Raw genomic sequence first — 24,954 nt, forward strand, 5'->3', positions numbered from 1 at the left:
AAAATAACGCTAACATTGATCATTCAAACGGCAACCTTCATTATTTGGCATTTGTTTTTATCAAGTGACATTGGTCATCCGGTCATCTGTAGAGAAGAATGAGAATCGTTCCAATATTATGCCTTGAGACGTCCCGTCTTATTTTGGAAAACGAAATTCTGAATTTGAATATGATATGCCAAGATTATATTTAAGCATGTTATTCATTTAGAAATATATCGGGTAGCTCCGAAGACTGCTAATAAATGAAGGGATAAAATAAATGACGTTTGTTCAGGGTCTTTCTGCCCCTCGGCAGTCTCTAGAAAGGCCTCACACACAATCACAGCTGAGTAGGGAGGTCAAGTCTTCGTATTGTTGTGATGTTATGATATTATTGTTATGCGTTGCACGATGGTGTCACCTTAATTGTTCAGGGACGGAAAGTGATCGTGGAGGCTGTATAGTCTAGGTAGTTTTGCCAGTCGACTGGAAATCAGGTGAGCAGAGGCTGTTATTTCGTATACGGGGTGAAGAAGTTAGGTACTACAGAACAACAAAAGACCTTGAGCACTGGGATGGCTAACCCCGACTAGGATAGTGATGTAGATTCAATTCAGGGGAGTTAATGTGGCTGAAATAATGACCCACGTTCACTGTCACGTTACACTGTAGTTCACAATTAACTTCTCTCGTTGTATTGGGGTTTAATGAGCGTCATAGTCTATGTTACGAGCTAATCTGAAATGGGTGTCTGGAAGCGAGTGCTCTTGTGTCGTAGCCTAATGGAGCCTCTCTCACTCCCTCTCTCTTAGCTTAGTAACAGCATAAAAAGCCTTTTCATTAGGTAGGTAGTATGTTCTGCAGTTTCATTATGTAGCTAATTTAAGCTTTAGCTAAACTTAAGAAGTACCATAGAGTCTATGGTGGACTGACATCAATCAGAATTCAACTTGACATGAAAGTTCATCCAGTCAAACTAATTTGGTGGCGAAGTTATTGACAGTTTCACATAACCAATAAAGGGAGCGACTGCCATGTGTGGGGGTCAGGGCTGCTGTTAGTACTAGCCTAGGTTTAGGGGAAACAACTGACTGGACTAGCTGATCCAGTTTTCACCACGTGTGGATCCACCCTCCGAAAAAGTACTTTAACACGTCCTGACATCGGAGATGGGCACCAGTCACGAGTCATCGTTGGTGAGAGCAACAGCTTGAGACCTCTACTATCCTTTCGAAGTAAGTTTTTTCTCCAAAGTTAGAAATTAAGGTCATATTATAAGATTAAACAGAGGTTAATGAATGTCTAGCCATGTGCAGTGCAAACATACCTCCATTACGCTTTCAAAATTTTTACTTACAACACCAAAAATGTAGAAGACTGACACCATCTCGATGTTTGCGGAGTCACTTGTGTCAATAAACTTTCCATTCCATGTGCTAAATCCGCAGACCACTTTTACCCATAGACGCTGGGGCACTTTCATCACAACAATCGTCAACAATGACACCAACCGCCTGGTACATGCAAGGAAACTAACTATTTTTTTGTAGAAAGAAGAGGAATCATGCACTAGATAATAATCTAAATAAATAGTTAGCGTAAAAAACCGCAGGGTACAGAGTGGACCATGTACGATCAGCGTGAACAATCCCAAAAAAAGTACATTATAACGTGTCCTGACATCGGAGATGGGCATCAGTCGCAACTTGTTGTTGGTGAGAAACGGAGCTAAAGACCTCTACTCTCCTTTTGAAGTAAGTATTTTCTCCAAAGTTAGAAATTAAGGCCAAATTTTAAGATTTAAACAGAGGGTAGTGAAAAGGGTGTCCAGCGGAATGCAAATCTCACCAAAACGCGTCCAACATTTTTACTTACAACTCAAAATATTTAGAAGATTGACGCCATCTCGATGTTTACGAAGTGGCTTGTGTCAATAAACTAACCATTTCCTGTGATAAATCCGCACACCACTTGTACCCACAGACGCTGGGGCACTTTCATCACAACAATCGGAAAACTTTCCCTCACCGAGTAAACAACTGTTTTGGTCGAAGACGACGACTAAGAGTGCACTTCGATAATTTTTTAGATAAATAGTAAAACATCAATATTTTACATATTTATGATGATTAATTTGAAAATATTCGTTATTGAAAAAGTAACTCGATTCTGACTCAAATTTTAAGTAATTATTTTTTGGAATTAGAACGTTCTTTTAAGTCCTGTATTATGACGTCACAACATCTTGACTTTCGTACCTATTGTAAATAATTGCTTTACTCAACTTTCTTGCAGAAAAGTTTACCAGTTATTCATGCAGGTTATCAGCTCTTCATGTATTTGTTATAATCGTAATTCGCATATATATCTTTATTATTTACTTTTTGGATATATGAAGATGTTTTACTGCCGAATTATCGCCGTAGTGTGACGCAATCGTTTTCGGTCCCTGGGCCTCTGTTTTCGCACCAAAAGAATTATGGAGCCGAATTTGCAATGACCAGAAAGTCGTTAAAAGAGGAAAGTTAGTATTGAGGGGCATATGTTTTGATTGAGAAAAATACTATTTTATACATTCAACTTCCCTGTCAGATATATACTTAGCTATAGACTCCGTCGTCCCGACAGAAATTTGAATTTCGCGGCACACACTACAGGTAAGTTAGGTGATCTACCGCCCCGCCGCTGGGTGGCGGGAATAGGAACCATTCCCATTTTCTAATTCAGATTTTCTCTGTCGGCCGGGACATCAACATTGTTGTTGTTCCTCCTGATTTGTTTTTCGTGTGTTTTCATCGCTATTGATCTTCTAGACCGGTTTTAAATGTGACGTATTGGATCTTTGGTTGGGCATACGCTTTCGTGGACTGTTAATTGATTTTGAATTTGGATTTTTCTCATAATGTCGGACTCTAGCTTTTCAGTTAGAAGACTGTGTGTGAATGAGGGATGTATGGTGAGGCTACCGAAAGCTTCGGTAGACCCTCACACGGTTTGTAAGGGGTGTAGGCAGAATGAATGCTCTGTAACTAACAACTGTAATGAATGTGTAGATTTGAATGAGGAAGAGTGGAAGACTTTAAATTCCTATTTAAGGAAATTAGATATGGATAGGGCTAGGAAGGCTTCCTCCAGAAGCGTAAGTAGGTCTCGTTCTAATGAGCCAATTACTGTAGCACCTAATCCTTAATTTATAATTACTTCCTCATGTACTACAAAGACTGCAAATCCTGCAACGGAAATTGCAGATCTGAAAGCTGCACTCAAAAGGATGGAACGTCAAATGCAAACTATACAAGGTAAGCGCAGTGAAAGTGACGTAAGTGTCCCCAGTGCAGTGGAGGGTGCGTCTGATCGGCTTCATCTCGCTCCCAGGCCTAGACCTCTTTCAAGCTCCCAGGCCCAGAGGAGAAGGAATGTCAACAGCCTTACGGAGGTGATGGAGAATCCCCACCGATCAGGCGTCCCCTTGGCAGATTCTGTGGCTTCCCGAACAGCCAAGGATAGCTATGGGAAAAGCATCCTAAAAAAAGTGTTTTTCATCATCTGATTCTTCGCTTCAAAGAAAGGGCTGGAGTTCTGACGAACTTTCACGCCCCTTGAAAAGGAGTTGGAAAGCTCCAACTTTGGATTCAAGTCCAGAGTGTTTCCCTGAAGAATCGCCATGTGAAAGGGAAAGAGCTAAGAATATACCAGCTCCCAACTCGGAGTCTCCTACCTCCTCTAGACCTCCTTCACCGACCTCGGACAAGGAAGAAGAGAATGCTGCTACTAAGATTCTCTTAAAAATGCCGGAACAGATCTCCTCTTTAGTAGGAGTTCTTAAAAAGGATGCTCCTAGAAGAAAGGACTCTTTCCTGCCGATAAAGAGATCGACGGGAAGAACGGACGTTTCTGGCACAAAATTTGCGTACTCTACTCCTCGGACAGGAAGTAGGAGAAAAGCGTCAAATGCGCCAGAAGAGCCAGAAGCATCAGCCTGGCGCAATGCGCCACAATTGACATCCAAACGACAGACACGAGGAACTTCAATTGTTCAAAGAGACATTAAACAAGAGGCTTCTTTTAGCTTTGAGCAGGATCAGCCTTTACCTGAAAGGGACTCTAGACGTCGCACAGGCGGCCGTAGCCCCTGTCGGGATAGAGCTTTTCCTGTTAAGAGCGATTTGAGAGGACATCCTTCTTCTGACAAGAGAGAGAGATGTCGCACAGGCGGCCATAGCTCTTGCCAGGAGAGAAATTATGATAGAGTCTTTTCGCATGATCAGCCTCTCCCTAGTAAGGATGCAAGTTGTCGCACACTCGGCCGTCGCTCTTGCAAGGGTGGTTTAGATGTTGCGAGAGACTCGTCCCCTATCGATAAGAAACAATCCTCTTCGGTTGATCCATCTTCCCCCATGGAGATTGAACAAGAGTTAGAAGATGTTTCGGACTCTGAAGATCATACAGCTGCGGGCTTATCAGACTATAAGACGTTAGCAGCCCTGTTACTTCAAGAGTTTGGAGATTCTTTAAGTCCTGCCGCTCCTCCTTCGCCTTGATCTTTGTTCACTAGCACCAAGATCTCGAAATTGTCCTCTTTCTTAAAGATGAAACCGACCATTTCCATGAAGAAGGCTCTGCGGTTTGTTGGAAACTGGTTTAAATCCAAGGAGGAAGCGGGGAGAACCGTCTTTGCCTGCCCTCCTTCCAAACTATCAGGAAGGAGAGGTATTTGGTATGAGACAGGAGAATCTTTGGGTCTTGCTCTCCCGACCTCGGCCGAAGCAGACTTTTCGAATTTGGTTGACTCTTCGAGGAGGCAAGCTTTGTCATCAGCTAAAACCACATGGGGGACTTCAGAAATGGACCATCTCCTCAAGGGATTGTTCCATGTCTTGGAAGTTTTTAACTTCTTAGACTGGTCCCTTGGGGTTTTGGCCAAGAAAACTCAGGATACAGAGTTTCTGAGCCCAGAAGTCCTTCATAGTGTCCTGTCCTGTATGGACAAAGCAGTTCAGGATGGATCAGGAGAAGTGGCCTCTCTCTTCGGAACAGGAATCTTAAAGAAAAGGACTTTGTTTAGTTCTTTCCTAACAAAAGCAGTCACTCCTATCCAGAGGTCGTCCCTGCTTTACGCACTGCTTTCGGATCAACTGTTCCCTTCTCAGTTAGTAAGGGACATTTCCCATTCATTGACTGAGAAGGCCACACAAGACCTTTTGGCCCAATCCGCAAAGAAAGCGAGGACCTCCGTTCCTACTATGAAGAGTCACGTACCCCCCAACAGCTCTTTCGAGGGAGTTCCTCTTCTCGACCCTCCTCGAAGAAGAGAGGAATGGCGAAAAGAGGTAGGTCTGCCTTCAGACCTATCAAGAAATCTAAGTGATATTTCAGTCCTTCAAGCACCGGTAGGAACCAAACTTTTGAAATTTTCGGAAGAATGGGCAGTGAGAGAGGCAGACAGCTGGTCCCTCTCCGTAGTGAGGAAAGGATATCTTATCCCTTTTCGAGACAGACCTCCCTTAACGACGACCCCAAGGGAACTGTCGGCGAAGTACAGGGACCCTGCCATGACAGAAGCACTTTTGCACCTTGTAGAGCAGATGTTGCAAAAGGAAGCCATCGAATTGGTCCGGGGTCCCCACTCCCGGGGATTCTACAACCGTCTTTTTCTGGTTCCGAAATCCTCGGGGGGGTGAAGACTATTTCTGGATGTGAGCGCATTGAACCGATTCGTAGAGAACACAAAGTTCTCTATGGAAACATCCAAATCGGTTCTTGCGGCTCTCCGTTCCGGAGATTGGATGGTCTCCCTGGATCTACAGGATGCTTACTTTCGTGTCCCCCTGCATCCCGCATCGAAGAAGTATCTTCGCTTTATGATGCAGGACAGAATTTTCCAATTCAGGGCCCTGTGCTTCTGCCTATCTACTGCTCCTCAAGTTTTCACGAGCCTAATGAGGAACGTTGCGAGATGGCTACATCTGAAAGGGATAAGCATATCTCTTTATCTAGACAATTGGCTCATAAGAGCAAAGTCGGAACATCAGTGCTTGAAGGACCTGGAGACGACATTAGAACTGACGCAATCACTCGGACTACTCGTAAACCTCGAGAAATCACAATCGATCCCCAGACAGAACATGGTCTATCTGGGGATTCAGATGGATTCTCGGGGTTTTCGAGTTTTTCCATCGCAAGAGAGAATTGCTCGAGGCTTGGAAAAAGTCTCGAACTTCTTAGGGAAAGAACGAAGCTCGGCGAGGGAATGGCTCAGTCTCTTGGGTACCCTTTTCTCGTTGGAGCAGTTCGTTTCCCTAGGGAGATTGAACCTCAGACCTCTGCAGTTCTACCTGAGAAGAATGTGGAGTCAGAAGACAGGAGAATTGTCAGATTTGTTTCCCATTCAACAGGAAATAAAGTCGCACCTGAAGTGGTGGTTAACCCCCTTGAGAAGAAACGAAGGAGTGTCCCTCTTGATTCGGAACCTTCTCCTAGTGTTGTTTTCCGACGCCTCGGAAACAGGATGGGGAGCAACATTGGGTCCAAAGGAAGTGGCAGGTGCCTGGACAAAGGAACAGGTAACATTGCACATCAATGCAAATGAACTCCTGGCCATCCATCTAGCCCTGGAGTACTTCGAATCGGAAGTCAGAGGAGTGGTAGTCCAAGTCAACTCGGACAATACCATGGCTCTGGCTTACATCCGAAATCAGGGGGGCACTCACTCTTTCCCACTATACGAGATCGCAAGAGCTCTATTGATTTGGACGGAGGAACGGGGCATAATACTCCGAACAAGTCTGCAAAGAACTTTGGTCCCTCTGGGGAAAACCTCAGATTGACCTGTTTGCCACGTTCCTCTCCAGGAGGATGGACAACTTCTGCTCTCTGGAAGATCCCAGAGCCATAGTGATCGATGCTCTCCTCATGGACTGGTCAGGCATAGATGCCTACGCCTTTCCCCCATTCAAGTTGCTGGGGGAAGTGCTAAGAAAGTTTGTTGCATCGAAGGGAACAAAACTGACTCTCATTGCTCCCTTCTGGCCTTGCTGAAGCTGGTTCACAGAGGTACTGGAATGGACGGTGGACTTCCCCAGATCTCTTCCAGAAAGGACAGATCTTCTCAGACAACCCCACTTCGAGAGGTTTCACAAAAGCATCCACGGTCTCTCCCTGACTGCCTTTCGACTATCGAAAGACTGGTCAGAGCGAGAGGCTTTTCTAGGAAAGCTGCAAGTGCAATCGCTAGAGCCCACAGGTCCTCTACCCTGCGGGTCTACCAATCGAAGTGGGAAGTCTTCCGTAGATGGTGTAGGTCGAAGAAGCTCTCCTCTTCCAATACCTCTGTGACCGAAATCGCTGTATCTACTATAAAAGGATATAAGAGCATGCTTTCAGCTGTGTTCAGGAACAGAGGCCTGAATATAGAAGGGAATAAAGATCTTCATGATCTCATTAGGTCTTTCGAGACCACCAAATTGAGATCTTCTCTCCCCCCGAGTTGGAACCTGGATGTGGTCCTCAAGTTCTTGACTTCTGACAGGTTCGAACCTCCAGATAAAAGCTCGTTTAGAGATCTTACGAGAAAGTGCATATTCCTTTTGGCCCTCGCAACTGCCAAGAGGGTCAGTGAATTGCATGCTTTAGATTCTTGGGTGGGATTTAAAAAAAGACTCTGCAGTGGTTTCTTTTCAACATCTATTCCTGGCTAAAAATGAGAATCCTTCTAAACCTTGGCCTAGGAGTTTCGAAGTCAAGGGACTCTCTCCCCTCGTAGGTAGAGAGTTGGAAAGGTCTCTTTGCCCAGTCAGGGCCCTGAAGTTCTATCTAAAAAAGAAGACACAACTTCAGGGATGTCGCCAGAGTCTCTGGTGTGCAGTACGAAACCCCAAGAGACCTATGTCAAAGAACGCACTGGCGTTCTTTGTCAGGAATGTGATAACAGAAGCTCACATGAATTGCCAAGAGAACTCCTTAAAGCTGCTTTGGGTTAAAGCTCATGAAGTCAGTGCAGATGCAACTTCCCTATCTTTTAGTAAGAATATGTCGATGAGGGACATTTTGTTCATGAAACTTACCTGTCAGATATATATATAGCTGTATTCTCCGACGTCCGACAGAATTTCAAAACTCCCGGCACACGCAGTGGGCGGCCAGGTGGTTAGTACCCATTCCCGCCGCTGGGAGGCGGATATCAGGAATCATTCCCATTTTCTATTCAGATTTTTCTCTGTCGCGGTAGTGAAAACACCTGTTTCCACTACCTCCGCCTAGGATTTTGAAACTTCATTAGCCGCTTAAGTATCCTACTTATTTTTTTGAATGATTGACTTGATTTGTGGCTAGGCTACGCTATCATAAATTAATTAAAAATTTTTTCATTGCATATGATGTCTGAATCTAGTTAGCCTAGTTTCAGATTTTGTTTGTCTGCAACGGGTAAGGGGAGGCTACCGAAACCTTCGGTAGACACTCGTTTAGTATACATGTTTTTCTTTGTTGAGAGATCAATGTAATTAGTGTAATGTTGACTGATTCCGAAAGAGACGTATGATTCGTATGTACGCAAATTAGAGCGTGATAGAATCAGGAGGTCTTCCTCCACAGTACCAGTAGACTTTATTTTGCCTAACCCTGTGGTATGGCTTACGGGCCTAGAGGAAGTTCTGTGAGAAGTAATGCCCTTTCTATTATTGTGGATTACATCAAGTAAGCTTGAAAAAGTGCTCGCTCTCCAATCAGTGTTGTGAGTGTAGTGATGTTGATTTTGCCCCTAGTGTTGTGGAGGGGGCGTCAGATCGGTCCTATAACGCCTCTAGGTCTAAACCTCTGTCGGACTCACCAGGACCAGGAGGGGGCAAGTTGAAAACCGAAGGAGGGTTACGGGAACCCCCCCACCGATCTGGCGTCCCTTCGGCAGGATAAGGCTGCCAAAGATCGTGCACGTGCACGAATCATGAAAGATTGCTTCTCGTCCTCCGAGGCGTCCTCCCCCGCAAGGTTGGAGCTCTCGGAAGGACTCGCGCCCTCTAAGAAGCTTTAGAGAAGGACGCTTCACGTCCTATCTCTCGTCAGGAGGGAACGTCAGATCCGCCCAATAACGCCTCTAGGCCTGGACCTCTGTCGGACTCCCAGGATAGGGAGAGGGCATGTCGAAAGCCGAAGGAGGGTTACGGGGAACCCACATCGATCTGGCGTCCCTTCGGCTTGACTTAATATCGATAAGCGTGACAAAGACGCAAAATGTCGCACAGGCGGCTGTCGTCTTGGTCAAGAGATTAAAAATGTCCTTAAGGCAGGACCCTCACAAGACGCCTTTCGAGACATTCAACGCTCTATCGAGAGGAAGACTTGGTTTGCACTTCCTCCATCTAGACTGAAAGGGAGAGCTGGGATCTGGTACGAAACAGGAGAAGAAGCAGGATTGAAAGCACCCGTCGTTCTTCTCAAGGAGATTCGCCAATTTGGTGGACGCTCCCAAGGAGGTCTTATTTGTCATCGGCTAAGGTTTCCTCCTCCCCTCATGGCGTTATGTATACGTTTATGTGACGTTCGCTTTACTACGAAACGGGATATTGTTCAAGCTCATAAAGATTGACGTCCGGCAAGCTGATTTGCATAGTCAAATAGCTCGCCAAGACGCATCTTACTCGTCCCTAAGGGACGCTCTGTCAGCGGACAGAGATGACACTGGACAGACTATCCTAGTTTTCGACAGGAGAAGGGCAAAGAATTCCTCATACCCAAGAACACACAGGCGTCCTTTTAAATGCCCTTCTGCAGTGTCGATGAGCGTGACAAAGACGCAAGATGTCGCACAGCCGGCCGTCGTTTTGTCAAGAGTGGCGAACGTCCTGAAGACTCGTCCTGATGACGATCACCGTACTTATGCTTAGGACGCTCGCGTTTCATGAGCGGCTCTCACCCTCGCCAGGAAGCCTCTCAAGTTACTCGTGTTGACGCACGTCATTCACTATGCGCTTCCCTTGATGTTCGTCACTCTTCTATTCCGGACGCTCTTCAAGACGCTCAAAGAATGCAATCAGGACGTTCGGCAAGCACCTCGCGACGATGCCTTTCGGAACGCTCGGCGTTCCTTTTTTGAGCGCGTGTCCTGGATATGTTCATGATACATTACTAAGACGCAAAATGTTGCACAGGCGGCCACCGTCTTTGTTAGAAGGTAACGAAAGTCTTTAAGGCCGTCTTGGAGACGATAGCCTTACGTTCTTCCTATAGGGCTCTCACACTTCAGGAGCAGTGTGCGGCTCTCCAGGACGCTTTTTCGGGTGGCCTTTCAGAAGACGCTCGACGTCATAAACATTGATAAGCTTTTTGGAAGACGCTCGATGTCTTACACATCTGGACGTCGCCAGGGACGCTAGCGAGGACGCTCGCCAGGACGCTAGCGAGGACGCTTTTGAAGACGCTTCGGCATCCTACACGTCATGACGCTCGGTAGAGCACTTGCCAGGACGTTCTTCAGAACGATAGGCGTCCTACGCATCAAGACGTTCGGCAGGATTCCTGCAAGAACGCTCTTCAAGAGAGCGTCGTCGAAGTAGAGGAAGGAGTTTGGTCCTCGTCAAGATGTCTACTTCTCTTTCTACGAAGGGAGCGTTCAAGAGAATCCATCACTTGATGAATTCCAGGAAAACTGTAAGCAGATTTCGGTGTCATAACGCCTCGTCTGCTTTTCGGGATTGCGCTGCCGAAGGGGAACATTAAGGTCATTCCTGTCGTAAGCCAGTCTCTAATCAGGAATCCTGCCCCTTCCTCGATTTCTGCGGGAATCGGGAAGGCTATATGCTCGAATTCCTGGATACTTTCCGTCATGCAATTGGGTTAGTTCTCATTGACAAAGTTCTTAATAACATTTTTATCGCATAAGCGGATAAGTAACAAAATTTCGAAAGAGCTCTCATTCATTAGTCAGAGGCTCATCCAGGAAAAAGGATTTATAGACTACGTCCATGAAGTCTTATGTCAAATATCATAAGAAGCTTGAACTTTCCTTTTCGATCTTCGGTTCTCACTTGAGGATTTCCATTTGAATAATATTATTCCTTTTCTTGGCAAGAGAATGAAGACAGTCGATTTCCATTCTCTCTCTCTTCCTCGTCGAGGAAAGAATGTAGTAGAGAATTAGATGTTCAAGTGACTGCAATACTTAGGTATTTTATCTTCGCGTCATATTACTAATGTAAAGTTCAAGTCATATACGCATATCGTGGTTACCTCTACAGATGGCACCGAAAGGACTGTTATTTTAAGTGTATTTAATCGGTCCTTCCTGCAAACTTCCAGGAGTTTCCGGTGTAAGGACAATGCTTGAAGGTATTGTTACAACAACACCAACTCAGCTTCTGCATGTAGCGAATTATGTTTCGCTTAAATATGCCTGCTTGAGAATTTTCTTATGATCGATAATAGTAACGAACCTATTCCTTCGTAGAAGAGAGTAGCTGGTAACTCAGGCAGAATAGTTGCGAAACGAGAGGTTGCTGTCATTGTGGATGACGCAGTATATTTAATCGGTACTCCCGGCAACTTTCCAGGAGTTTCCGATTTAACATTTGTTAATTAAGCGTAATGTTACGACAACACAAAATCAGCTTCTGTATTAGCGAATTCTGTTTCGCTTAGATATGCCAACTTGAGAGTTTCTGTTCAAATAATGGAAAATCTATTCCTTAGATGAATAGAATAGCTGGCAACTCGGCATAAGACTGCGAGAAGGTGAACATAAGCTGCTGCCTGTAACTGTCACAGTGTCTCACACTGTCACCAACTCAGTGTTAGGTAGCTCGTTGTACTGCTCAGTCGGTTACGTCTCTCTCTCCCGCGGGATTGATTTACGAACCGTATCTCTGCCCTACAATCATGACTTTTGCCTCGGGTTGAGGGGATTTCTGGTAATCATGAATAAACGACTTCCTTTTGCTAAGAAATTTTCAACAGAGATATCTCTTAGACATGTTCGGCGCTGCTTACCGCACTGTAACAGAATTCTGTACGAGTCTACCGCAGCATAGCACTATAATAATGCTCTCCTGCTTATGCAAAGCGCAGCCTTATTAGGAAGGAAGCATGCTTATGATGGAATGGATGAGTCTGCTGGGGACCATTTCCTCGCTGGAGAAGCTTGTTTCCCTGAATAGACTGCAATTCAGACCTCTACAGTTTTTCCTACAGGAGAACTGAAATAACATCAAAGATCTAGAGATAATTCTAAACGTCTCTCAATGGGTTAAGGATCACCTCAGGTGATAATGAGAGGGAGCCAGGCATCCGGACAGAGGTCCTGGCACATAATCTAAAAGAATTGGAAGCAATTTGGTTGGCTCCCAGTTCCTCGAAGAGTGAGGTTTTGGTCGAGTGGTCAAATCATCTCAGATAATTCCGCAGCTCTCTCATATCCAAGAAAAGAGAGATGGTTATCGGCATAGCACGGAACGTAACGATCCGTAAGAGGTTCGTTACACGATTGCACGTCCGTGCGGATCTTCTCGATCGACGGCAGCAACTACTGACGTTTGACTTTTGAGTAATCCTCGCTTAGAAGTATGTCGAGAGTTGTGGAGACTTTGGGGACGTCCTTTCGTAGATTTTTGCAATATTGAAGACGAAGAAGCTTCCTCTACGTTGCGCCCTTATTCTCGATCCGAGAGCGGTAGCAATAGACGCCATCCTATAGTATGGAATGGGGATAGTTGGTTAGCCCTTTTCCCCTATTCAAAAGCTTAGGAAATGTAATAAGATAATCGCTGGCGTCAGAGGGAGTGAGAAAGACGCTGAATCGCCCATGTTGGCCTTCGAGAGGCTGGATTCACAGAGGTCACGTCCTTCAGTAGAGCACTTTCCTTCCAAGGACCCTTCCGAGAGAATCGGTCTACTCTAACAGCCTCACTTCGAGAGTACCTAAAATCTCTCCGCTCTGAGTCTGAATGCGTTCAGACTGTCAAGAAGCGAGAGGATCTTCAAGATTAATTGCAAGTCTCATTGCCAAAGCAAAGCAGTGCTGCATATTTTGCAGTGTACCAATCGGAGTGGGCCGTTTCTGGACTAGGGCAGGAAGAATGACTGTTCCTCTACCTCTGACCTCTGAATGACTTTACCAGCCTTCCCATTCCGTCTGAAGTATGGGATAAGCTAACAGTCCCAACGATTGTAGAATACGGAAATATGTTGTTGACGGCCTCTAGGCTCAGAGATTCGGATCTGTCAAACACAAGCCTTCACGATCTTTGAGGTCTGCGGAAATCTTGATGGAACTTAGACGTAGTCTGAAGTTCTTGATGTCAAGCATTTCGAACCTCTCCTTTCTGTAAACTTAATACAAACATGACCAGAAAGGCTAACTTTCTAACCACTCTAGCTACGGCAATGAGGGTTAGTGAGGTTTTTAGCCATCATCAGAGGTTTTGGCTTTAGAGGACATAATTCGGTGTCCTCTAAGCCTTCCGTTCTTGCTAAGAACGAAAACCCGTCTAACCCTTGGCCCAGAGGCCTGGAGATCAAGGGGATGCACAAATTATTGGGCAAGAGCCACAGAGAGTCCTGTGCCCTGTTGGGCTCTCAAGTTTTATCTTGATAAAACTAAAGAAAGTCAAGGTCATTCGGACAATCTGCGGTGTTCCGTAAAAAGACCAGACTTGCCCATGTCGAAGAACGCCCTGGCGTTATTTTTAAGGAGTCTTTCTAAGAGGCTCATTCGTCATGTTTGAACAAAGATTTGAAACCTTTTAAAGTAAGTGCTCCACGAGGGAGGGCGCGGACCGGGGGGGGCGGAAGCATTTTCAACAGAGCATGACACAGTAATATCCTGAGTGCCCACGGTTGAGCGAAGCAACTCTGTGTTCGCTTCACACTCCCGACGGGATGTGAAGACGACATATAGATCTGCGAGTCGCTAGGAACCCATACATATCCGTAGAAATATTATTGGAGGCAGGAAGCAGCACGAATCCTACTATAGAAAAAGGGATAGGTGTGCTTTTAACTTTGAAGGGTGGAGGGTCGCTTGAGCGCTTTCCCTTTCGTTAGCCTAGAAGTTTTTATGGGACTAACTTCGATAGGTTAGGTCAGGTGGTGGTTTTAGCTTCGTTGCCCTCACAGTATGGTCAATATGATCTAGTCACTTGTGGTCACGCCCCCGTTGACAGATCATCTGGAAGACGCACCAACTACACAGGTCACTACCTTGTTGGCAAACTCTAGTAAAGCAAAAGCAGACTTCGGTGACAGTAATCAAGAAGTCAGCTATGCTAACAGGTAAGGAATCAAGATGTCAATCATCTGCACTTGAGGTGTTTCCTAAATCCTTCTATTCTGTCCCTTCCCACCTCCAATGGTGGGATTCAGCTATATATATATCTGACAGGTAAGTTTCATGAACAAAATGTTATTGTTATGATACAATAAAGTTTGTTCATACTTACCTGGCAGATATATATAATTAAAGTACCCACCCACCTCCCCTCAGGGGACAGTGGTATGAAAAATCTGAATAGAAAATGGGAATGATTCCTGATATCCGCCTCCCAGCGGCGGGAATGGGTACTAACCACTGGCCGCCCACTGCGTGTGCCGGGAGTTTTGAAATTCTGTCGAGAGTCGGAGAATACAGCTATATATATATCTGCCAGGTAAGTATGAACAAACTTTATTGTATCATAACAATAACATTTTAGCAGCAACATATTGGAGATGTAACTCAGTATTTGCATCCCATTATTTAAAGGATGTAAAAGTAACATACGAGAAATGTTTTTTTCTCTTGGTCCGTATGTATCAGCGGATACTATGCTGGGGCAGGGAGTGGATACTGATCCTTAAATAATTTTTGTTTTTGTTTTCTTTAATGATTATTTGTAACAAAATTGGTGTAGAGTTTTTTTGGGTTGTTTGAAAGGAAGTTGGGGGATGACTCCTTTCAATCGTAGTACTAACCCCGGTGATAGGATCAGGTGATCGGGATCAGTGTCGTGCTCTTTGATAATGCCATTAGGCAAGGTGTTTTGTCATGTAAGTGGATAGGACCCCATTGACAAAGATCCTAAGGTTCTGTTGAGTAAGTGGATAAGACCCCTTTGACAGACCATCAAGAACTCTTAGCAAGAGGTCACTACCTCGCTTGAGGCTCTTGAAGCGATGCAGGCTCCTAGGCAGTAGCCATGAAGTCTTTCGCTAACACAGGTAGGAACCAAGGTTTTGTTCATGAAACTTACCTGTCAGATATATATATAGCTGTATTTTATACATTCAACTTCCCTGCCAGATATATACTTAGCTATAGACTCCGTCGTCTCCGACAGAATTTCAAATTTCGCGGCACACGCTACAGGTAGGTCAGGTGATCTACCGCCCTGCCCTGGGTGGCAGGACTAGGAACCATCCCCGTTTTCTAATCAGAATTCTTCTGTCGCCGGACCATCAACATTGTTGTTGGTTCCTCTCGATTGGTTTTTCTTTTTTCACCGGCAATTGATCTTCTTGACCGACTTTTGGTGACGTATCTGGATTGTTGGATTGGCATACGCTTTTGTGGACTGTTTTGTGGACTTGATTTTGGATTTTTCTTTAAATATGTCTGACTCTGGTATGGTTGTGAGACGTTGTGTGAATGTAGGCTGTAAGGTGAGGTTGCCGAAAGCTTCGGTAGACCCTCACACGGTATGCAAGAGGTGCAGGGAGTATGAATGTTCTTTTACTAATACTTGTAAAGAATGTGAGAACTTGAGTGAGAACGAATGGAAGAATCTAACTAATTATTTGAAAAAGTTAGAAAGAGAGAGAGCGAGGAAGGCTTCTCATAGAAGTTTAAGTAGTTCTAGATCTGAACTAATTCCAAGCTTGGGATCTTCCCCAAGGGTAAGTATTGCTACTTCTCCTTCCATTGCAGCCCCTTCTCCTATTGCAGAACCTGTAGATCCAGCGAAAGAACTTGCAGATCTAAAAGCAGCCTTCAAAATAATGGAAAACAAAATGGCTGCCATACAAGGTAAGGCTAGTGATTTGTCATTAGACAGTGATATAAGTGTCCCCAGTGTAGTGGAGGGGGCATCTGGTCGGCTCAGCAACGCTCCTAGGTCTAGACCTCTTCCAAGCTCACATGCCCAGAGGAGAAGGAATGTCGAAAGCCGAAAGGAGGTTGTGGAGAATCCCCACCGATCAGGTGTCCCTTCGGCGGTTTCTGTGACACCCCAGACTGCCAAGGACAGCTATTGTAAAAGCGGTCCTACGTGAGTGTTTCTCGTCGTCGGGATCTTCATCACCGAGACGTGATTGGAGAGATTCCGATCGATCTCGGCCTCTCAAGAGGAGTTGGAGGGCGCCTACTATTGACTCGAGCCCTGAAAACTTCCCTGAGGAGTCTCCATCGGGAGTTAAGAAGGCGAGAAGAGCCATTCTTCCAACCAGAGTGAGAAGGAGGCAGGAGGTGGAGGCTATGGACTCCTCCCCTCCTCCTTCCCCTCCTCCCGAAGAGGATAAAGAGGAGGCTACAAAGAGGTTCATGATGGCGATGCAGGAGCAGATTTCGTCATTTGTAGGAGTCCTGTCAAAGGAGCCTCCTAGAAGGAAAGACACTTCCCTTCCTATTAAAAGATCCTCCAGACGTATGGAGGTATCTACCTCCAGGATCGATACTCCTACCCGAGGTGAGGTTTCCTGTACGAACCTGGATGAAACAATCAGACGTCTGGCACCGGCCAGGAGTGAGGAGTCACCCAGGAGGCAGGAACCAAGAGCCAGCAGTGAGGAGTCAACCAGGAGGCAGGAGCCAAGAGCCAAGAGTGTGGAGGCATCCAGGCAAGAGGCAAGAGCCAGGAGGCTAGAGCCAGGAGGCAAGAGCCAGGAGGCAAGAGCCAGGAGGCAAGAGCCAGGAGGCAAGAGCCAGGAGGCAAGAGCCAGGAGGTCAAGAGGCCAGGAGGGCCAGAGCAGGAGGTCAAGAGGTCAAGGAGGCCAGGAGCCAGGAGGTCAGGAGTCCAAGAGTCCAGGAGTCCGGAGTCCAGGAGGCAGGAGTCCGGAGTCAGGAGGCAGGAGTCAGGAGTCAGGAGGCAGGAGTCAGGAGGCAGGAGTCAGGAGGCAAGAGTCAAGAGCCAGGAGTCAAGAGTCGGGGACTCGGTCCTGGAGGTTATGACACTTCGCCAAATGGGAGCTCCTCTCCTTCAGAACATAGGAGGTCTTGGAAGGACTCTTCCTCAAAACGGGAACGTTCTCCTTCGTCGGATCGAGGGTTAGACGAGTTGTCTGACGACGATCCTCCTGCCTAATGAGGGACTTTCTAGTTACAAAGTCTTGGCCTCTTTACTACTACAAGAGTTTGGAGATTCTCTTAGTCCTGCAGCTCCTCCTTCTCCTCGTTCGCTCTTTTCGAGCTCAGCTACGGCTAAATCGTCGGCCTTCTTGAAAATGAAGCCTGCGATATCAATGAAGAAGGCACTCCATTCTTTACATTCTTGGATGGACAAGAAGAAGGAGTTTAGGAAAGACGGTATTCTGCATGCCTCCTTCCAGATTGCACGGGAAGAGAGGTATTTGGTATGGGACAGGAGAGACTATGGGTCTTTCTTTACCAGCCTCTGCAGATGCCGACTTTGCCAGTTTAGTGGAGGGGCCTCTAGACGTCACTCCTTAGTATCGGTCCAGAGCGACGTGGAGCACTTCAGAGTTGAACCACTTTCTAAAGGGACTTTTTGTCACTTTAGAGGGTGTTCAATTTTCTGGATTGGTCGCTCGGAGTTCTGGCCAACAAATCTAAGGATGAGTTTCTCCGGAGTTTCTGAAGAACCCAGAAATTCTCCATAGCGTGCTGTCCTGCATGGACAAGGCAGTACAGGACGTTCAGGTGAAGTGGCTTCTCTTTTCGGTGCTGGTCTCCTGAAAAAGAGATCAGTGTATGGTTCCCTTTTATCGAAAGGGGTTTCTCCGAGCCAGAGGACTGCCTTACTGTTCGCCCCCGCTATCAGATCATCTGTTTTCCTTCTCAGTTAGTCAAGGATATATCTCGCCTCAACTAAACTGAGAAGGCGACAAAGAAACGACTTACCAAACGTCCAAGAAAGGACGACCGGTAGTGACGACGGTTAAGAAGGAACCTCGTCCTACTCAGCAGCCCTTTCGTGGAGGTGCAACGGCTCGTCCACCTGCCAGAAAGAAGAGCTCTGAAAAGAGAGGAAGGTCTTCATTTAGACCATTCAAGAGATCTAAGTGACTTGTTGCTCCTCCAAGCACCAGTGGGCGCCAGACTCCTGAACTTTGCAGGAGTATGGGAACAAAGGAGAGCCGACCTTGGTCAGTGTCGGTCCTGAAGAAGGGATATGTAATCCCCTTCGACGACAAACGCCCCTAACATCTACGCCTCGGGAACTGTCAGCGAGGTACAGAGACCCGTTAATGCGAAAGACTCTCCTTCAGATGGTGGAGCAAATGTGGGAAAAAGAGGCCATCGAACTGGTACAAGATCCACACTCCCCGGGATTTTACAATTCGCCTTTTTCTAGTACCAAAGGCATAGGGGGGAGGAGGGTGGAGGCCAGTTATGGACGTCAAGCGCTCCGAATCGCTTCGCTACCAGAAAAAACGAAGTTTCGTATGGGTTGTTGGAAACGTAGCCTCTGTCATGTCGGCGCTTCGCCCAGGAGATTGGATGGTCTCTCTGGACCTGCAAGACGCCTATTTCCACGTTCCCATTCACCATCAGTCAAAGAAATATCTTCGCTTTGTGATAGGAGACAAGATCTTTCAATTCAGGGCTCTGCGCTTCGGTCTGTCTACAGCCCCACAAGTATTCACCAACCTGATGGCGAATGTAGCAAGATGGCTTCACCTAGAGGGGATAAACATCTCCCTCTACTTGGACGACTGGCTGATCAGGGCCAAGTCGAAGAGTCAGTGCTTGGAGGACTTGGAAGTAACAAGGAACATGATAGATTCGCTAGGGTTGCTCGTCAACCTCGAGAAGTCACAACTGATCCCCAGCCAGAACTTGGTCTATCTGGGGATTCAGATGGATTCTCGGGGTTTTCGGGTATATCCTTCGCAAGAAAGAATTACTCGAGGTTTGTCGAGAATCTCAAGCTTCTTAGAGAGAAAGGACAGCTCAGCGAGGGATTACCTGAGCCTATTAGGGACCCTGTCCTCATTGGAAAAGTTCTTCTCGCTAGGGAGACTTCACCTTCGCCCTCTTCAGTTTTTCCTCAAAGAGGTGTGGAACTGGAAGACGGGTCAACTCTCGGACATCTTCCAACTTTCACAAGAAGTAAAAGATCATCTGAGGTGGTGGATCCCTCAGCTTCAAAAGAACGAAGGCTTATCGCTTGCTCTGCAGAACCCAGACCAAGTGTTGTTTACCGACGCTTCGGAGTCGGGATGGGGAGCGACGCTGGGAGCAAGGGAGGTGTCAGGCACCTGGACAAAGGAACAGGTGTCCTGGCACAATCAATTGCAAGGAACTTGTGGCCATACACCTAGCCTTAAAGTCCCTTCGAAAAGATAGTCAGAGACGGGGTAATACAGATCAACTCAGACAACAACCACGGCTCTGGCTTACATAAGAAAGCAAGGAGGCACGCACACTCGTTCTCCCTCTATCAGTTGACAAAACACCTGATTAACCTGGACGGAAGAAAGAGGCATAACTCTCCTCACAAGGTTTGTTCAGGGATCAAAAATGTGAGAGCAGACAGACTGAGCAGGAGAAACCAGGTCCTTCCCACAGAATGGACTCTTCACGAAGAAGTGTGTCGAAGTCTTTGGTCCCTGTGGGGGAGACCTCACATAGACCTGTTTGCGACGTTCCTCTCCAAAGAATAGAGACCTTTTGCTCTCTAGTAGAGGATCGAGAGCTTCACAATAGACGCGTTTCTCATGGATTGGTCGGGTGTGGACGCTTACGCCTTTCCCCCGTTCAAAATCCTGGGGAAGTGCTCAGGAAGTTTGTAGCTTCGAAGAGCACGAAGGTTGATACTCATAGCCCCATTTTGGCCAGCACAGGAATGGTTCACGGAGGTACTGGAGTGGATAGTGGACTTCCCCAGATCGCTTCCAAACAGACACGATCTACTCAGAAACACAAACCCCACTTCGAGAGGTTTCATCACAACCTCCCAGGTCTCGCTCTGACTGCCTTCGACTATCGAAAGACTTGTCAGAGCGAGAGGCTTTTCTCGCGAGGCTGGCGGGCTCTATCGCTAGAGCCCGCAGAGCTTCGACTAGAAGAGTATACCAGTCGAAGTGGGAAGTCTTTAGGAGGTGGTGTAGGTTCTAGAAGCTGTCCTCCTCCAGTACCTCTATAGTGAATATTGCCGATTTCCTCCTCTTTCTGAGGAAAGAGTCACACCTATCTGTCTCGACAATAAAAGGATACCGAAGCATGCTGTCTTCGGTTTTCAGGAATCGAGGCCTAGACATTGCTAACGACAAGGTCTACACGATCTAATTAGATCTTTTGAGACGTCGAAAGCAGCTACTCCTAGAACACCTAGTTGGAATCTAGACGTGGTCCTGAAATTCCTTTCATCGGACAAATTCGAACCTTTACATCTGGCGTCCTTCCGCGACGTCACTAGAAATGCTTGTTTCCTAGTGGCTCTCGCTACAGCCAAGAGGACGAGCGAATTACACGCTCTGGATTCCACGGTGGGGTTCAAAGGAGATGCTGCCATCTGTTCTTTCCAGACAATTTCTGGCAAAGAACGAAAACCCATCAAAACCTTGGCCCAGAAGTTTTGAGGTAAAAGGCCTATCTAACCTGGTAGGCATAGAGATAGAGAGATCTCTCTGTCCAGTGAGAGCTCTTAATTCTATTTAGAGAGGAAGAGACAGATGGGAGCTTGTCAACAAGGTCTTTGGTGTGCAGTGAAGAACCCCAAACGACTCATGTCCAAGAACGCCTTGGCTTTTCTTTGTGAGAAGCGTTATTACGGACGCTCACAAGAACTGCTCGGAGGCAATCCTTCGGTCTTCTAAAAGTCAAGACGCATGAGTAAGAGCAGTAGCAACGTCTTTGGCGTTCCAAAAGAATATGTCTCTGAAGAATATCATCGAGACTACATATTGGAGGTGCAATTCAGTGTTTGCATCTCATTATCTGAAGGACGTGAGAGTGACCTATGAGAAGTGCTTCTCGCTAGGTCCTTTTGTATCAGCAGATACAGTACTGGGTCTTGGAGCAAAGACTGATCCTTAATTTTGTGTTTTTTTTTTTTTTATCGTACATAAACCCTCTTGTCAGATATGTGCTTGGTTTTCTAGTAGCAAGCTCACTACTGTCGCACGGGAGCAGAGTGTCATTGCTGGTAGGCGATCAAGGGTATGTATGACTAGTAGGGGAGTACAAAAAATTTTTTTTTTTGTATATTTTGTAATGAAAGTGTAATTATGTTTCGAGTTTTTTGGTTGTTTGTGAGGAGTTCGGGGATGACTCCTTACAATCTTAGAACTAACATGGATGTTAGGATCAGGTGATCGGGATCGTTTTGTGCTCCTTGAACAAGGTGTATTGTCATGTAAGTGGAATAGCACCCAATGACAAAGGCCTTTAGGCTCTGCCGAGTAAGTGGATAAGACCCCATTGGCAGACCCACAAGAACTCTTAGCCATAGATCATTATCTCGCTGAGGCTCTTGAGGCTAAGCAGACTACAAGGCAGTAGCCGCGAAGTCTTCAGCCTAATAAGGTAGGAACCAAGGTTTATAAATACCTACAACATATGTTGTTTACCTGTCTATTTCAGTAGTTAGCTGTCTCTTACCCACCACCAATGGGTGCTAATCAGCTAAGTATATATCTGGCAGGGAAGTTGAATGTATAAAAATGATATTGTCATGTTACAATAAAGTTTTATACATACTTACCTGACAGTATATACGATTAATAGACCCACCCAGTCCTCCCCGCAGGAGACAGGTGGAAGAGAAGAATTCTGATTAGAAAACGGGGATGGTTCCTAGTCCTGCCACCCAGGGCAGGGCGGTAGATCACTGACCTACCTGTAGCGTGTGCCGCGAAATTTGAAATTGAAATTCTGTCGGAGACGACGGAGTCTATAGCTAAGTATATATCTGTCAGGTAAGTATGTATAAAACTTTATTGTAACATGACAATATCATTTCTCCGACGTCCGACAGAATTTCAAAACTCCCGGCACTCGCAGTGGGCGGCCAGGTGGTTAGTACCCATTCCCGCCGCTGGGAGGCGGATATAGGAATCATTCCCATTTTCTATTCAGATTTTTCTCTGTCGCGGTAGTGAAAACACCTGTTTTCCACTACCTCCGCCTAGGATTTTGAAACTTCATTAGCCTTAACCAGCTTCAGTATCCTACTTATTTTTTTGAATGATTGACTTGGATTTGTGGCTAGGCATACGCTATCATAAATTAATTAAAATTTTTTCATTGCATATGATGTCTGAATCTAGGTAGCCTAGTTTCAGATTTTGTTGTCTGCAACGGGTAAGGGGAGGCTACCGAAACCTTCGGTAGACACTCGTTTAGTATACATGACGTTTACATGTTTTCTTTGTTGAGAGGATCAGTGTAATTATGTAATGTTGACTGATTCCGAAAGAGACGTATGATTCGTATGTACGCAAATTAGAGCGTGATAGAATCAGGAGGTCTTCCTCCACAGTACCAGTAGTTTACTTTTATTTTGCCTAAAACCCTGTGGTATGGCTTACGGGCCTAGAGGAAGTTCTGTGAGAAGTAATGCCTTTTCTATTATTGTGGATTACATCAAGTAAGCTTGAAAAAGTGCTCGCTCTCCAATCAGTGTTGTGAGTGTAGTGATGTTGATTTTGCCCCTAGTGTTGTGGAGGGGGCGTCAGATCGGTCCTATAACGCCTCTAGGTCTAACAAACCTCTGTCGGACTCCCAGGACCAGGGAGGGGGCAAGTTGAAAACCGAAGGAGGGTTACGGGAACCCCCCCCACCGATCTGGCGTCCCTTCGGCAGGATAAGGCTGCCAAAGATCGTGCACGTGCACGAATCATGAAAGATTGCTTCTCGTCCTCCGAGGCGTCCTCCCCGCAAGGTTGGGAGGATCTCGGAAGGACTCGCGCCCTCTAAGAAGCTTTAGAGAGAGGACGCTTCACGTCCTCTCTCTCGTCAGGAGGGAACGTCAGATCCGCCCCATAACGCCTCTAGGCCTGGACCTCTGTCGGACTCCAGGACTAGGGAGAGGGCATGTCGAAAGCCGAAGGAGGGTTACGGGGAACCCACATCGATCTGGCGTCCCTTCGGCTTGACTTAATATCGATAAGCGTGACAAAGACGCAAAATGTCGCACAGGCGGCTGTCGTCTTGGTCAAGAGATTAAAAATGTCCTTAAGGCAGGACCCTCACAAGGACGCCTTTCGAGACATTCAACGCTCTATCGAGAGGAAGACTTCGTTTGCACTTCCTCCATCTAGACTGAAAGGGAGAGCTGGGATCTGGTACGAAACAGGAGAAGAAGCAGGATTGAAAGCACCGTCTTCTTCTCAAGGAGATTTCGCCAATTTGGTGGACGCTCCAAGGAGGTCTTATTTGTCATCGGCTAAGGTTTCCTCCTCCCCTCATGGCGTTATGTATACGTTATGTGACGTTCGCTTTACTACGAAACGGGATATTGTTCAAGCTCATAAGATTGACGTCCGGCAAGCTGATTTGCATAGTCAAACAGCTCGCCAAGACGCATCTTACTCGTCCCTAAGGGACGCTCTGTCAGCGGACAGAGATGACACTGGACAGACTATCCTAGTTTTCGACAGGAGAAGGGCAAAGAATTCCTCATACCCAAGAACACACAGGCGTCCTTTTAAATGCCCTTCTGCAGTGTCGATGAGCGTGACAAAGACGCAAGATGTCGCACAGCCGGCCGTCGTTTTTGTCAAGAGTGGCGAACGTCCTGAAGACTCGTCCTGATGACGATCACCGTACTTATGCTTAGGAAGCCTCTCAAGTTACTCGTGTTGACGCACGTCATTCACTATGACGCTTCCCTTGATGTTCGTCGCTCTTCTATTCCGGACGCTCTTCAAGACGCTCAAAGAATGCAATCAGGACGTTCGGCAAGCACCTCGCGACGATGCCTTTCGGAACGCTCGGCGTTCCTTTTTTTGAGCGCGTGTCTGGATATGTTCTTTGCATTACTAAGACGCAAAATGTTGCACAGCGGCCACCGTCTTTGTTAGAAGGTAACGAAAGTCTTTAAGGCCGTCTTGGAGACGATAGCCTTACGTCTTCCTATAGGGCTCTCACACTTCAGGAGCAGTGTGCGGCTCTCCAGGACGCTTTTCGGGTGGCCTTTCAGAAGACGCTCGACGTCATAAACATTGATAAGCTTTTTGGAAGACGCTCGATGTCTTACACATCTGGACGCTCGCCAGGACGCTAGCGAGGACGCTCGCCAGACGCTAGCGAGGACGCTTTTGAAGACGCTCGGCATCCTACACGTCATGACGCTCGGTAGAGCACTTGCCAGGACGTTCTTCAGAACGATAGGCGTCCTACGCATCAAGACGTTTTCGGCAGGATCCTGCAAGAACGCTCTTCAAGAGGGCGTCGTCGAAGTAGAGGAAGGAGTTTGGTCTCGTCAAGATGTCTACTTCTCTTTCTACGAAGGGAGCGTTCAAGAGAATCCATCTTGATGAATTCCAGGAAAACTGTAAGCAGATTTCGGTGTCATAAAACGCCTCGTCTGCTTTCGGGATTGCGCTGCCGAAGGGGAACATTAAGGTCATTCCTGTCGTAAGCCCAGTCTCTAATCAGGAATCCTACCCCTTCCTCGATTTCTGCGGGAATCGGGAAGGCTATATGCTCGAATTCCTGGATTACTTTCCGTCATGCAATTGGGTTAGTTCTCATTGACAAAGTTCTTAATAACATTTTATCGCATAAGCGGATAAGTAACAAAATTTCGAAAGAGCTCTCATTCATTAGTCAGAGGCTCATCCAGGAAAAAGACTTATAGACTACGTCCATGAAGTCTTATGTCAAAT

The 24,954-nt window shown here is 46.4% G+C and overlaps 1 protein-coding gene across 3 annotated transcripts in view; it reads left to right on the forward strand.

The window, feature by feature from the left end:
- Nucleotides 1–293: 293 nt before the first annotated feature.
- Nucleotides 294–24,954, forward strand: part of LOC135197973 (RAC-alpha serine/threonine-protein kinase-like) — a 174,109-nt gene continuing 149,448 nt past the window's right edge. For 2 of the 3 annotated variants that reach the window (XM_064225286.1, XM_064225287.1), the window contains exon 1: nucleotides 294–479. The gene's annotated coding sequence lies outside the window, so the exon portion shown is untranslated. Of the gene's footprint in view, nucleotides 480–569; nucleotides 827–24,954 lie in introns of those variants that run through there. The other variant, XM_064225288.1, reaches the window with a different exon arrangement.

Source organism: Macrobrachium nipponense, chromosome 21 (genome assembly GCF_015104395.2).
Source record: "Macrobrachium nipponense isolate FS-2020 chromosome 21, ASM1510439v2, whole genome shotgun sequence".
Classification (NCBI taxonomy): Eukaryota; Metazoa; Arthropoda; class Malacostraca; order Decapoda; family Palaemonidae; genus Macrobrachium; species Macrobrachium nipponense.